The 14,605-nt window shown below is 33.7% G+C and overlaps 1 non-coding gene across 1 annotated transcript; it reads left to right on the top strand.

The window, feature by feature from the left end:
- The first annotated feature begins 4,947 nt into the window (after window positions 1-4,947).
- On the top strand, window positions 4,948-5,054 carry LOC121215015 (small nucleolar RNA R71). Its single transcript, XR_005910749.1, has one exon. It is a non-coding gene; the product is annotated as a small nucleolar RNA R71 (small nucleolar RNA).
- Window positions 5,055-14,605: the final 9,551 nt, after the last annotated feature.

Genomic DNA, 14,605 nt, shown 5'->3' with positions numbered 1-14,605 from the left:
AAACAATCACAAAAATGTAAAATTTATGAAAAATTAATCAAGAAACCACTTACATGCATTAACTTTTGTTTTGCCCCAAATAAAGCTCCTCTAATAGAGTTTCTAGGTTTTCATTTCGGTAGGTAAACTCAAATGAAGAAGATGAAATCACTTTCTATTCTTTTATTAATATAATAACTTTTATTTAATTAAAATAAAACATAATAAAAAACCAAATTTTCAATCCTTTTTAATAGCAACATAAATCCTTGCATCTTAACTAATTAGACCATTAAACTAAAAAAATTAATAGCAAGCAATTTTTACAATTTTTACAGTTTGGCCCTTTTCAATTAATTAATTATTTAAACGTAAAATTTTTTAACGAAGCTTTAATACAAACTAAATAATACTCTATAAATATTTAATAAAATATTTACAACTCGGTTTATAGAAATGAGGTCCCGATACCTCATTTTCTAAAACCACTTGACTTTAAGGACATACCACTTGAACCTAATTATTCTTTCATTTAACATAAATCATTAAATCAAAATTTATCATTATACTATATTCAACTCGTAAATATTAAGTGATAATATTTATGAACTTACTCATCGGATTTGTGTCCTTGAAACCACTGTTTCCGACACCACTAATTAACGGGCTGTTACACAAATCCTATGACATGCCAACTATATCCAATGGATCCACCATGCATGTTGCCAATATATTCAGTCAAACAGAGCATATAAATCAGTAATCATTGTGCTCAATTTAATGTGACAAAATGCTTATGTGTAACATGTAACATAGCCATTTAACATTCAATTAAATCAAGCATTTCATTTGCCATTTTCCAATGTTCAATAACCAATTGTAACACCAATATATCATGATCAAAAACTCCAGTAACCATGCTCTAATCATCAATATAATTAGCATAATTAAATTGCACAAAGTCACCTAAATGCTTACTTACCATTATTCAATAAAAATTTAACTCTTTTACATATAATATCAATCTTGCAAAAATCAGCCATTCAACCATAATTAATCAATTCAAATAATCAATTAAGCTACTAATTAAACATAAATGAGGGTCAATTTACCAAATCGCCCTTAGAAACACTCACCATACAATTTATTCTACCACAAACAAGTAATCAACCAAGCAAATCCAAGCTTCAATTCCAGTTAGCTCGGTCCTCTTCAAGATTCGGAGCTTCAAAAGAGATAAAGTAGACATTACCACCTTTCCAATGCTATAATAAACACGAATTTTAATTAACTATAGTAATCAAAATTCTTTCACAAAGATACCTTACCAGATTTGTAACATCAAGTCGAAAACTCGATTCTTCACAAAATCGATCTCTCTAGCCCTCCTAAACACTTTCAATCATCAATACTGGACCAAATACACTTATACAAAGCATCAATTTCATCTTTAAATCAATTTCACAAAATTTTGAAAAATCGGTTCAGAAAGATGATGAAATTTAGATTTCTTTAAATTACCTCACAAATCATGTTTAATCTTGATAAATAAGATCAAAAACCTTTTAATAGATCCATTTTGAGTTGGAACATCCATTGATTTGTGGATTTCCTCTTAAAATTCAAGATCCACGATTAAAGAATCATGTGTTCTTGGAAAAAGATAACATTGATAAATAACATTTAATTGACTCTCAAATCATGTAAAAATATTTCTATTCATCATAAAAACAAGTTTATGATTGAATATTACCTTTGATTCGTTCTAAATTTTTTGATTGAAAATCTTGATTCAAGAAACTTGAAAAATTTCAGAATATTTTTGGCTACTTTTGAGAATAATTTCGGGTGAATTGAGAGAGTATTTTGAGAAGGATATTGGTTGGATCTATTCTATGATGATAGATATTTAAAATCATGCAAAGAAAATGAATTTTAATGCTCTCTAATTTAATGTAAAATGTGTGAAAAGTTGGATAGATACATTAGTTTTAAAATTAAAACCACCGACGAAAAATTTAAAAATTGGAAAAATTGCCTAATGACTCCCACATTCCTTTACCTTACCATTTAATTATTTTCCATATAAATACTCTAAATTTTCCCTCGTTTTACAATTAAATCATATTTAATTAATATTTAAATTTTACTCAAATTACCCCCAATAAAAAATATTTTAAAATTCTTTTCAGCACAAACTGATTACTTTCACTAATAATTATTTAAAATATTTAAAATTAATTTTTCAAAAATATTTAATTTTTTAATTCTTCAAGTTATTGTTTAGTCGATTTTAAATGAAATTAACCTCCTAAATTAAATTAAAAATTACTAGAAACCCTATAAATTCCTAGTTTCACACTCGGAACCTAAAATATATACCCGAAACTATTAGACTGATTTAGGGATGTTACACGTGCTAACTTGATACTAGTCACTTTGTTGCAACACAGAGAGTTTGATGTTGCAACATAGGGAGCATAATAGAAGAATTCCAAGACTACCTTCGGTATCGCGACACACCCCTGAAGATACATTGAATATGAGCATATTGCCCTCGATGTCATGACATAGGCACTAAGGTGTTGTGACATCGGTCTTGTACTGGAAGAACTTACGAGCCAAGGGTATTTGGTCTGCACAATCAAATTTTTAACATGAGAACATCAGCTGACCTAGGGTTGAGGATGACGACAACCATAAATCTATAAATAGGCTTATTTAACACTTGTTAGGGACAACTTTTTTATATTTGAAATTTTTCTTTGTAATTTAGTTTTCATTTTTTATTTATCTTAGGGTTTAGATTTCTTTTCAGTTCTTTTCATTCCTATTCTTTTGAGAACTTAATTTGTAGATGCAATCAAATGTTTGAGGATTTTCATGCTTCATCAATCGAATACAGTAAGAATTCTCTAAATTTTATTCTTGATTTGTTTTTCATGCATATATTTATCATCAGGTTTACCATGATTATGGATTCCATGATAAACTAATCCTCTTCTGGGGGGATTAGCGAGTGGAGCTGTGATTAACTAATCGTTATGTAGGGTTTTCTTAGCGGATCAACTGATTGGGACAGAACGAACTTAAACCCTAGGCTTGACGAACCTAGGAAGTCATTTAGGTGGGAATTAACTCAAAATTGTTATGGCCGATCCGTGAACACCTTAGCCCTGAACCGATTTGGACTATGAGCTCGAGAGATAGGTAGTTCTAGCTGACTCGTTAGTTTAGTTGAAGATTGAGAGATCCTGCAAGGGTAATGACTAGCTGATTGAATAGAAACATGAAATAAGAATTAGTTATAGTCACCAAAGTGAGCTAATCACCCATGTCTAGATTTGATTAAGTTTATAAATTAAGTTTTCTAAAGTTTAATTTATTTATGCATATTTTATTTCATCATTTATAAAAACACAAAAATTCTTCTTTATGTTTCATTGTACTATAATTTATTTAAACTACTAATTAATTTTATTTTCGTTTAGGTTAGCAATAATTTAATACTCGCCTCCCTTGGGTACGATCCTTAGAGTACTTACCTACTTCATTGTAAAAACTATATTACAACCTAGCCCGTTTACTTGCGGACACCGCCTCAGTTCTTTATCTTTTGTTGTATTGTAAAAACTATATTACAACCTAGCCCGTATACTTGCGGACACCGCCTCAGTTCTTTATCTTTTGTTGTAGTATTCATACTCAGGACATTAGTACGTCCGGAGGAAGTCAATGCTCCCTATCTCTTTGGGAATTGTAAAACTTATTGGACCTTTTATCTTTTGGGGAACCTGTCTAGATATAATAATACTACAGGAAGCGCTCATATTAACTTGCTCACCTGCCTTGATTTTCCTACACTTAGACATGATTTCTTTTAAAAATTTGGCGTACTTGAAAAACTTCTTCAATTAATTCAACCAAAGGAAAGTTGACATTCAATGTTTTAAACAAGTTTAGAAAGCTTAAAAATTCGTCGTCATCTCATTTTTGTCTTTTCTCCAATCTTGAAGGGAATGGTACCTTGTAATTGTAGGTCCCTTAATTGTCTTTTTCTCCAGCTCAGTTGTCGGTTTAGGTACTTCCATTGATTCTAGTTCATCAACAGTTTCTGGGGGTCATTCATTAGGATCACCAGTATTCCCCTTAAGTTCCTCCTGAGTGAGGTTCTCTAGGTTGCTCAGCACTTTACCTGATCTGAGCGCGATTACTTTTACATGCTCATTCCCTTCTCTCCAGGGATTATCTTTAGTGTTGCTAAGGATACCTGTGCCAATTTGTCTCTTGATATCTCCCATTATGCTCATCTATTGTCTTATTTGATTTTTAAGCTTAGCCAATGTTTTTGCTGATCTTGTGCACTCAGACTGAACTTGCTTTACATCTGTCTTCATTGACTGTATTTCCCCCTCTATTCGATCCAAACATTGACCACATATAGTATGTTCATTTGGGTTAGCCCTCTTTTGAGGTTTTTACAAATAAAGGAGGTTGGTAGTTAGCATTTTTAACTTGGTTTGAACTATTACCTTCTCATTGATTTCCTCATCATCTCAGGTTCGAGTGATCTTTGTATCCAGGATTGTATGTATTTGAATAATGGTTTCCAACCCTACTCTTGATGTAATTCACAGTCTCAGTGGGATTATTAATATAGTGGAAAAGCGGATTGTGTCCTCTCTATATATATATGGTGCACTATTTACGGTCTCTATACGATGAAGTCTGTCTACTAACTGTTGATATCTGTCATCCCCCTAGACAGCCTTCATCATAGATGGTCTTTGGCCATATGTATAGCGTTCATTTAGCCACTATCAGGAGTTCATCGCAATGTTCTCTACTAGCTCATATGCATCCTCATATGTCCTATTCATTAAAGCTCCTCCTGTTGCTCCATCTAACCCTGACCGTGCATGTGCGTCTAACCCATTATAAAACATCAGCAATCATGGCCACACCGGTAATCCATAATGTGGGTATTTTTTAATCAATATTTTAAAGCGCTCCCTAGCTTCATGAAAACTTTCTCCTTCTAGTTGTTTGAATGTAGCGATCTCCCTTCTTAGTTGGACTGTCTTACAGATCGGGAAAATTTTTTGTAAGAATTTTCCTGTAAGTTTATCCCATGTCGTAAAGGATCCTGGTGCTTGCGAATCTAACCAAGAGAAATCATTATCTATTAAGGAGAGGGGGAACAATCGAACACGAATAGCTTCATCGGTGACCCTATTGTATTTAAATGTGTCACAAAGCTGAAGGAATCATTTTAAATGCTAGTTTGGATCCTCAGTCATTGTGCCTCTAAATTGTAATTTTTTTTATAATTTAGATAATTGTAAGTTTGATCTTGAAATTATTGGTCGTAATAGTTGGCCTTATCATACTCCCCTAAACCATGACCAGATTTGGTTGCACATATTCTCTTAGAGTCCTTTTGTTACTCACCATATTTATAGGTAGGTATGGTGGTAGTGGATCTTCTAAGTTATTATTGTTAACCTCATCGAACAGTAGATTGTCTCGTGGTGGTAAATTACTTGCAGCAGGTGGTTGGTTTTGCATTTGCTGTTGCTATCGACGATTCCTATGAATTATTCTTTCTAGATCTGTGATTGGCTCTATACGTGTTCCCCTACTACGAGTCATACACTAAACCAAAAGAGAATAAGGAAGTTAGTAAAAATAAAAAAATTAAAATCGTAGCTATAATTTAGAAATTTCCTAATTGTTCTATTAAAATGAAAAAATTAAAACCAATTTAGTGGCGTTGCCTCCCCGACAATGACACTAACAACTTGATCGCCTTCGGATGTATCAACAACCAAAGTAGAAGTCCTACACAAAATATGTTAAAAAGGTGGTATCCGCAAGTAGATGGGTCAAGTTGTAATATAGTTACAACGGAGTAAGTGAGTACTTCAAGGGTCGTACCCAAGGGAGTCGAGCACTAAGTTGATCCTAATCTAATGAAAAATAGAACTAATTAGTACTTTAAATAAATTATATTATGACTAAACATAAAAATAGAGTTTTTAACAACTAAACAAACAAAACTAGGGTCGTCAAGCCTACCTTTTATGTTCTTCCTCTCCCAAACAGCTGATTTGTTAAGAGAACCCTACAAAACAATTAATTAATCATACCTCTAATTGCTAATCTCCCATAAAAGGATTAGTTTGTCATGGATCTGATAAATATGATATATAAAATAGACATGAATAATGAATCAAGAGAATAATGTTTGAATCAAGAGAATAATGTTTAAGAAAAGCCTGAATTGTATTAAAGATAATGTCGAATCTACACAGATTTTGATTGAGTTCCACAGATAAGATCTCCCAATGAAAGTAAATAAAAAACTAGAAATAAACCTAAAGCCTAAGAAAAGAGAAAACTAAAGACTAAAACTATGAAGAAAATTATACAATATGAAAAGTTGTCCATAACAAGTGTTAAATGAGCCTATGTATAGAATTAGTGTGGTCATCGTCCATAACCCTAGGTCAGCTACCGTTCTTGTGCTTAATGTTTGACTGTACAGACCAAAATTCCCCTGGCTTGTAATTATTTCTCGTATAAAGTTGATGTCGCAACACACCAGGTATTCTGTCGCGACATTGAAGGTGGTATGCTCATGTTTAGGGGTGTTTCGCAACATCCTCTGGCTGTGTCGCGACACCGAAGTCAGTCTTGAAATTATTCTATTTTGTTCCCTATGTTGTGACATCCACTCTCCGTGTTGCAACACAATGACCAGTATTGAGTTAGCACACCTTCTAATGGTCTCCTGCATATTCATAAAGCATATTAGCTCACCCTTAGGCCTCATTTGGCCCCTAAGGTCAATAAAAGACTCCAATTACACAATTTATTGAATTTAAACAAAATAAAGAAAACTTAACTAATACCTCACTAAAATACTTATATTGAAGCTCCTCAACTGTGAAAACTAGTTTAATCTACTACACCGAATTACGACAGATCAGGTATATGCCATAACAACCATAATTCAAGAAGTAGCCTTTTTATGACTTGTTCACTATTATATATTAAATGGCTTAATGAGCGAAACACTTTTTTTGTGATATTGCGTGATGTTTTTAGTCCCTTGGTAACACCATTGTTCGTTGGTCTACCCGTCGAATTAGGGGTGTTACATTTTTATTGGTATCAGAGCTTTGGTTTAGCTGATGCTCGGAAGATTGAATGTAGCAATAAGCCCAGATATGCATACATGTTACTGGCTTAATCCCTTGTTGTATTGCTAAATTGAGTTTATGTTGTTTAGTTAATTTGATGTCTACCAATTAGTGTGATACAATTGGCGAGGAGATTGAGAGCCACGATCCTCCTCAATTTGGTGGCCCTTGTCTCTAGAAAAGCTGGGTAGTCGCTGGAGTCGAAGCACGTGAGACCCTACTTGAAATGATGGGGCAGTGGTTTGACCATTTTTTGGGTATTGCTCCAACACCCCGTCCTTAGCCACAGCACAAGGTTGCTTGACCTTTGACTCCTACTCCCCTATTCCAGCTACAACCCTACCTCGAAGTGATCCAGTAATGGAAATTCATAAGCGAGGGGCCAAGGAACTTAAAGGCAGAAAAGATGATGACCTTGTAGTTGCTAAAAATTGGCTATCGCAAGTGTGCCGAGTAACAGAGGAACTGCAATGTACTACACCCGATAACCTTTGTTGCATAATCTCATTGCTAGAAGATGAGGCCTACCAATAGTGGTATACAATGAAGAGCATCACTCCTAGTGAGCAAGTGAATTGAGAGTTCTTTTTGAGAAGTTTCACGAGAAGTATATTAGCAGGATCTTTATTGAGCAAAAGAGAGAATTTCTAAATCTTCACCAGAGAAAGATGATTGTATTTGAGTACGATCGTGAATTTATCCGATTGAACAAATATGCTCAAAAATTGGTCCTTTCTGAGGAATACCTCTATGTCAGGTTCGAGTGGGGACTAAATGAGGAGATTGAAACGCATTTAATTGCACATAAAATTTGGGATTTCACTACCTTTTTGGATAAATCCCAAAGGATGGAGCTGACGATTCAAAAGAAGAGTAAGGTCAAAGACTATGAGAGAAATAAATGTGGATCAATTAGCTTACCTTCTGCTATGTGGTTCAAGAGGACCAAAGATACACAAGTTTTCTATGTTGCAAGAAATTTCTAAATTTTTGGTTTCCAACGAAACCGTAGTTGTCAAAAAGCCACTTCTATGGTGAGTTTTAGAAGATAAAAAAGGGTGAAAGTCCTTGCCTGCAACAATTGCATGAAGAATCATGTGGGAACGGGTTGGAAAGCTTTAGATGTTTGTTTTGGATGTGGATCACATGACCATCTGGTTTGAGATTGTGCAACAAAAGACGGAGAAAATAATGAACATTCAGTACAAGTGGTCTTTGAAGCTTCGCAGGAATTAAGATTAGGGGTAGCTGCAAGATCAGGTTCTACCCGGGGAGTACCTAGAAAGACAATTGCTAAGTCGGGATCGATTCCATCGACTAGGGCTTATGTGATGAGAGCTAAATAGGGTGCTGAAGCTACGAGTAACTTTTCTTTGTGTTACTATAGTATTCATACATTAATAGATCGGGGATCAACCTATTTGTACAATTGTATTAAGTTTGTAGATAAAAAGAGTTTCAAAGTCGTTCCTACTGAAATAAGCGTACTGGTTACCAACCCTCTTGGTCAAAGTATAGTGGTTAATAGAGTAATACAGGATTGTCAGCTAGAATTTGGCGCACACATCTTTTTGGAAAATTTATTGTTGTTAAGTTTTCACGAGTTCGATGCCATTTTGGGCTTGGACTGGCTGACTAGGCATATCGCGATTGTTGACTATCGGTCTAGAAGTGTTCGACTGTTAGCCAAAAATGGTAATGAAGTGTTTATTTCTTGAGTAGATGTGACATAAAAAACAAAATGATTTCAACAGTTACGACCCAGAGGTTGATTTTGAAAGGCAAAGATGCCTACTTTGTAGCACTCTATACTCGATCCGATCACCTAGTTGGAGCTATAAGGTATTATAGTTGTTAAACATTACTATTATACAAAGATTCTACATAAATAATCAAGAAATCAAATAAAAAACATTAACACAAGTGTGAAGTGATTTAAAATCAAAATCGGGCATTAATTAAGCATACGAGACCTTTAAACCAACTCGGAATCAAATCAGGATTAAATTGAAACTTTAAAAAATATTTAGGTAAAAAGTGTAAACAAGGGTCACACGATTGTGTGGCCAGGCCATGTGACAAGATTGACACCGTGTGGTCCCACAACATTTCCATGTTGCCTAACTATGTAATACATTTAAGCTGTGCAATCCTAGTTCACATGACAATGTCATAAGACTGTGTAACAAATTGTAGCCGTGTGAACAAACCTGCAGCAAAATTAAACAAGCCACATGGTTGTGTCATGCAACCGTGTGTGGCACACGGCCATATGGCAGGCCATGTACACCTAAACATGCCTTTTAAAACCAAGTCGTTTCACCTATAATTTCTTAGATCACAAGCCATGCAGTTATCATTTGTTATACCTACCTAAAATACACCAAAACTTGCCAAAATATACCGAATAACATCCACCCTAAGTGCCTAACCAATATGCCCTTATTAACACCATAATTCAAACATTAAAACATAAACCATTAGCATTCCATAACAATCATACCATGAAATCAATACTAAATCAATCACATTACATCTTTGCTCCCATTGCTAGCATATTACCAACAAAAGTTCACCAAGTTACCAAAAACATATAAATATACCAATTCACCATCCAAAATGCATTTAGATACCAAAATATGCCATTTCCATTGACCGACGTCATGCACGTGCACATAAAATAATGAAATTATAAAATAATTTTTTAACTCAGTTTTACTGCAAGCGTACAGGTCAATTGTAATATTTATAATGTTACAATAGAACACTTGAGTATTCCAAGGATCGAACCTAAATGAGATGGAATTGAGTGATAAATAGCACACATGGTAGACTCTAAGTAGCTACTGATGCAATTTTATAGTATGGCAATTCATAACAAGATAATATTGCAAGAAAATTAAATATGCTAATTTTAGGACTAAATTGCAAAGAGTATAAAGTAAGAAACTATTCAATAATAACTAATGGTGGTTGGTTGATTTCGATATGGTTCACCGATCCTCTAACAAGGGAATTAAATCGCTTAAATTACTAAGTGGCTCCATTTTATCGTTCAATCTCAATTTTACCGACTTAGACGAATTAACTCCAGTTTTCTTCTAACCTTACCGATTAATCCAGGACTAAAAAATGGGTGCACGACAAGATTACCTTCCGGTCTCACTTGCTTAAGTATTCCCTTAGGGGTATCACTTCCTAAGTTTTTATATCTATTCGAGTTATCTTTATTTCTTAAAATTTAGTCCTTTGTCCAAAAATTCACCTTTTGAAGTTTAGTTACTCGTGCAGAAAGTAAGGAAATGAACATGGAAATAAATAAAAAATTAGCCATTAAAGTAAAACTTAAGAAAAATATATAAGTTTAGATTTTTATGCTAGAAAACTTAAAAAACATGAAACTAAAAGCATTTAACCAGAAAATCTAAAGCAATAAATAAGAAAGGAAGAAACTTTAATGGATTTAAAGTAAAAGAAACTGGAATACATTAAACTAAATCAAGAAATGTCTTAGAACCAAGGTACAGGGATTGAAAGTGAAAATAAACCTAAGCTACAGTGATAACAAACTTAACTAACACTAACAACATTAAGAACAAGAAGTAAATGCAGAAAAATAAACTCTAAACTAATGAAGAATAAGAGAAAATGAAAACCTTCGAAAAAGTGCAGAAAAACTAAAAAAAAACCTAGAGAAAACTAAACTTGAACCTAAGCTAATGTGTGTGTCTCCTCCTCAGCCAATTTTGATTTTTTTAAGTTTTCTTCTGAGGATTTTTTGTTGCCAAAAATGCCCCTACATAGGCCTTGGGTGAATTGTGGACCGGGTGGACAAAGATTACCCTTTTGCCCAAGTTTGTTCACCTGACGAAGGTGATGTTGCAATACCTAGAAGTGGATATCGCGATACCTCGGGTAGTTTTGAGCCTTAGGGTCTCCTTTGAAGGGTGGATATCACGATACCCAAAGAGGATATCTCGATACCACTGAAGGGTGTCTCCAAGCTTCCATACTATTGGAGGTAGCGGGATTTCAAGGTGTGGTTATTGCAATACCCTTTTCCTAGGTGCCATTCTCACTCGTTTTTTACCTCCAACATGTCCCTACACAATTCAATAACACGTTAGGGCTCCCAATGGCATCATTGGCCAAATTGGGTCACAAAATTGGCAAAGATGAGACATTTTCACTTATTACCTAAAAATGTAAAAATAATGAAAAGCTGTTTTAAAGACGCTACTTTGCTCAAGAAAAAGCTCCTTAAGTATACCAGAAGAGCCTAATTTGCCACATCAATTTGTGGCAAATTAACTCCTCTACATTTAACTTTTTGGTTATCCTCAAGGAAACACATAAAACATGCAAAAAAAGACGACCCTTTGACTAAATTATGCAATTAAGTTATACAACAGTAAAACATCAAACCCGTACAAAAATTACCTCACATGCAACTAAATAATGGTAGCTAGCTAACTTATTTATTCCTATTGTAAACATAACTAGTTCACTAAATTAAAATCGTAATAGATGTAGAGGCAATATAAATGAACATATGTACAAGAGATATCCATCAAAATATATTATAGGGATCGCTTATAGATATTTAAAAATAATTGGTCATGTTCATTCAAACAAATGCAAGTTATTTACAAATTATTGTGTTGGTAACTTATCGGGTCCTAAAGGTATTCTAATCTTGTAGCGTTCTGAGGCTTAGGATAGTTTGGATTCAAACAACAGATACTCAAAACAGGTTCAAGCACTAGAAATGGTTAAGCACACGACATATTTTCCTACTCGTCTCAAATTTATTTACAAGCCCACCTCTTTATTTCTGTTTCTCTCGATACCTTATTTCTTCGAAATGATAGAAGGTGATTTTTCATGAATTACACTATTATTTTCCTTTTTACACATAAATTTAGCTTTTTTTATAGTTAAATCAAAGCATCTTAGTATATATTTAGGTTTTCATACTCAAAGTAGGAATTTATGCTTTCTAGTAGTTTTTATTACATTTTATATATCTAAATAAGGTTACATGAGCTTGTAGGTTAAGTCGGGCGCTAAAGATACTTATTCAGGCCAAAACTGATGCCTATGTCGCGAAACCAAGACATTGATGTCTCAACGTCGAAGACAGAAGCTAAAAACAAGTTTTGGAGCAAAACTGCCCTCAATGTTGTGACACTGCCCTTCTGTGTCGCGACATACCCCCTGTGGTTTATTGCAACATCGCAAGCCTGTGTTGCAACCAAGCCCCTGCACAGCCCAAAAAATCCTGCATGTTTTAATTACATTTTGGAGGGAAATTAGGTATATTTATCCTAATCGAACTCTAAGGACTTCAAGGATAATTTAGGCACTTTAATATCCAATTTGAGCCTATATAAAGGTCATTGTAATCAGGTTAAACACAATTTTAAGGGAGACAGGAAATATACTTAGGGTTTTTTTTGTTCTTAGTTTTTACTTAGGTTATTTTATGTTCTTGTAACCGGAAGATCCTATTCTGAAGTGAGACTCTCGCAAGTGGAGATTGTTCCGGAGCCACGATTTTATCTATAAATATATAAGCATATTCTTTCCTTAATTATATTATGTATATCTCTTTATTTAACATTGCTTAATTTAATGTTTGTGTAAATATTAGAATCAATTTACACTTCATATGTATCTCACATGTTTCAACTATTCTAAACTTATTAACTAATTGAAGGATCGAGTTTCTTAATGGAGCAACTATTTGGGAGAGGAAGAACTTAAACCCTAGGCTTGATAGCCCTAGGAAGTCATTTAGGTGGGAATTAACCCAAAAATGGTTTGGCCTATCCGTGAACACCTTAACCTCGAACTGGTCTAGACTGTGAGGTCAGAAGATAAGTAGTGCTTGCCGACTCGTTATTTTAGTGGAAAATAGGAAGGTCCTGCTAGGGTGTCGACTATTTGATTAATTAAAACCCTACATCAATAATTAATTCGATAAAACATTTGGATCTAGGCTTAAAGGAACTTGTGTAGTCAAAATAAAAGTAGGAAAAGTCGATACATGAACCTAGGAGTAGATTTAGTTTTAGTTAAATTTATTTAGTTTACTATTATTATCATATTGCTTCTTGATTAATATTACTAATTTATGGCTTGAGTAGATTAGAAATTATTTTTGGTAATTGACTTAATATCAATTTTCCCTAAATTGCAGTCCTTTGGGTACGATCCTCGGAATACTTACCAGGTGTTTCGTTGTAAACAAACTATATTACAACATGACCCGTATACTTGCGAACAACGCCTTAAATCCATATCTTTTACTACGGTATCCACACTCCGAATGTTAGTACGTCCAGAGGTGATCAGAAGGTATGATGTGGAATTAGTACTGCAAAATCTATATTTTTGAATCGGAAGATTTTAATTTTTTAGCTTAATTTTTATTTTGTTTTCTCTTTCTTTATTTGCATTCTTTTGTTCCCTTTTTTTTACTTACGTACTAATTCTCGTAAGCCCTTCATTTTCTTTCTTCGCACACAAAGCCACCATAACATAACTACCTGTCCCTCAATGTTTATTGCTCGACGTCCATTACATAGTGCAATTAAAAAATGAGATAGAAAAGGATCAAGTACTAGACTCGTTTAGGTTCAAGGCTTTGAACTTAAAGCTTACAAGAAAAGAATACTCGAGGCTCAAAGATATAGGAACTAGGGTACATAACAACGGTAAGCTTTTAGGCTCTAGGCTATATCAAACAATGCCTAATGTCTTTCCTGAATTACTCACCTAGTACCAATTATTTTAAGCATACATATACTTAAACAAACAATTAGTAATTCAAATTATTTATGTACAAGGATTCGTATATTTTATCTATCCTATGGTACACTTTATACATTTTGATTTAGATTATAGCCTCTAGTCTATTATACATATTAACTAATCGAACTAACTAATCTAAAATTAAGAATAAGAAATTATCTAGTATCATTCAAAGTTTGCAAGTTTGACAATTCTGTGTACTTATTCGATATATACAACTAGTGACTTATTACCTAATCACATTCTAAGCACCATGAAATTACACAAAATAAAAATGGAAAAAAATACTTTTCGTGTTTTTGATTAATTTAAACAAAAATGGAAAATATTTTATAGTTTTTTGAATTTTTTTGAAAAAGGAAAAAAATTAAAATAAACACAAAAATAAACATAAAATCAAGAAAAATAACACACACAAAACTTATGTGCACCCCCACACTTAGACTACACATTGTCCCCAATGTGTCCTAAAGAAAAGATAGGAGGTTACCGGAGTTCCCTAGAATGGAGAACCAAACTAGCTTGGGGGTCCACCTCCTCGTTGAAGCTTGAAATGTTGCGTAGTCTATCTGGGTGATTTGCTAAACATAAGATAAACAAAAAAA

The sequence above is a fragment of the Gossypium hirsutum genome, chromosome D02, assembly GCF_007990345.1.
Source record: "Gossypium hirsutum isolate 1008001.06 chromosome D02, Gossypium_hirsutum_v2.1, whole genome shotgun sequence".
Classification (NCBI taxonomy): domain Eukaryota; kingdom Viridiplantae; phylum Streptophyta; class Magnoliopsida; order Malvales; family Malvaceae; genus Gossypium; species Gossypium hirsutum.
The sequence above is the reverse complement of the archived record's forward strand: the minus strand, read 5'-3'. Positions and strand labels throughout refer to the sequence as shown.